Genomic DNA, 2,150 nt, shown 5'->3' with positions numbered 1-2,150 from the left:
AAAAAAAAAAAAAAAAGAAGAAGAAGTCAGCTGGGATTATATAGGAGTGACTCAATAAGCCACCTGTGCTACTGAATTGGTGGTGGTGATAGAAAGAAAAGGAAGATAGATAGATATATGTTTTTGTTTTGTTTTGTTTTTGTTTTGTAGAGATAGGGTTTCCCTATGTTGCCCAGGCTGGCCTCAAACTCCTGCCCTCAAGCAATCCTCCCACCTGGGCCTCTCAAAGCTCTGGGATTATAGGTGTGAGCTACCACGCCCAGCCTGGTTAAATGAATTTTTAAAAATTCCTTTAAGTCCAACAGGAGACTGGTTACGTAAATTATGGCACATTCATATAACAGAAGGGTGTGCAGCTATTTTAAATGATGCCATAGAAAGATAGTTAATGGGCCGCGTGTGGGGGCTCACACCTGTAATCCCAGCACTTTGGGAGGCCGAGGCAGGTGGATCACGAGGTCATGAGTTCAAAACTAGCCTGGCCGATATGGTGAAACCCCCATCTCTAGTAAAAATACACAAATCAGCTGGGCGTGGTGGCAGGCACCTCTAGTCCCAGCTGCTAAGGAGGCTGAGGCAGGAGAATTGCTTGAAGCCAAGAGGCGGAGGTTGCAGTGAGCCGAGATCATGCCACTCACTGCACACCAGCCTGGGTGACAGAGCAAGACTCCCTCTCAAAAAAAGAAAGAAAATACGATTGATAAAAATCTACATTTAAAAAAAAAGTAAATGGGAGGGGCGAGAGTAATTTTTACTTTACAAAGGGGTTCATAAGACAACAAGATTACTTCAAGAACATCTGAATGAAATTGTAAGAACTGAGTCCTCCTTTTCAGGAGCTTGTCTATTGAGGAGACAGAGGGATGCACAGACCCTGGCTGTGAGAATGCTTTAGAACTCTTCTTGGTTTCCTTACTTGCAAAAGAAAAGAATTAGGCTAAGCATGATCTCTAAGGCACTTTTTCTTTTTAAGACAGAGTCTGGCTCTGTTGCCCAGGCTGGAGTGCAGTGGCGTGATCTTGGCTCACTGCAAGCTCCACTTCCCAGGTTCACACCATTCTCCTGCCTCAGCCTCCCGAGGAACTGGGACTACAGGCACCCACTACCACGTCTGGCTAATTTTTTGTATTTTTAGTAGAGACAGGGTTTCGCCATTCACAGGATATTTTTAGTAGAGATGAGGTTTCACCGTGTTAGCCAGGATGGTCTCAATCTCCTGACCTCGTGATCTACCCTCCTCGGCCTCCCAAAGTGCTGGGATTACAGGCATGAGCCACCGTGCCCAGCCTCTAAGGTACTTTTTAAATTTTTATTTATTTTATTTATTTAATAATAATACACCTCCCAAAATGTTTGGATTACAAGCGTGAGCCGCCACGTCAGCCAGAAATTAATTTTTAAAAGGTAGATTTTTAAAATATTTGGAAACTGAATGAAATAATAATAATTATTATTTATTTAATTTTTTTGGAGACAGGGTCTCACTCTGTCACCCAGGCTGGAGTGCACTGGCATGAACACAGTTCACTGTAGCCTCAATCTTCTGGGCTGGACTGATCCTCCTGCCTCAGCCTCCCAAGTAGCTGGGACTACAGGCACATGCCACCATGCCTGGCTAATTCTTTTATGTTTTGTAGAGACGAGGTCTCACCATGTTGCACAGGCTGGTCTCAAACTCCCAGGCTCAAATAATCCTCCTGACTTGGCCTCCCAAAGTGCTGGGATTACAGGTGTGAGCCACCGCACCCAGCCTGTAAGGTACTTTTAATCTCAAAATGTGAGGATGGGACGGTCACAGTGGCTCACATTTGTAATCCCAGCACCTTGGGAGGCCAAGCTGGGCAGATCACGAGGTCAGGAGTTCGAGACCAGCCTGACCAACACGGTGAAACCCCGTCTCTACTAAAAATACAAAAATGAGCCGGGCATGGTGGCGGGCGCCTGTAATCCCAGCTACTCCAGAGGCTGAGGCAAGGAGAATTGTCTGAACCCGGTTGGCCGAGGTTGCAGTGAGCCAAGATCACACCAGCCTGGGTGACAGAGTGAGACTGTCTCAAAAAAAAAAAAAGTAGGCCGGGCGCGGTGGCTCAAGCCTGTAATCCCAGCACTTTGGGAGGCCGAGATGGGCGGATCACGAGGTCAGGAGATCG

Source organism: Colobus angolensis, unplaced genomic scaffold (assembly GCF_000951035.1).
Source record: "Colobus angolensis palliatus isolate OR3802 unplaced genomic scaffold, Cang.pa_1.0 Scaffold28, whole genome shotgun sequence".
Classification (NCBI taxonomy): Eukaryota; Metazoa; Chordata; class Mammalia; order Primates; family Cercopithecidae; genus Colobus; species Colobus angolensis.
The sequence above is the reverse complement of the archived record's forward strand: the minus strand, read 5'-3'. Positions refer to the sequence as shown.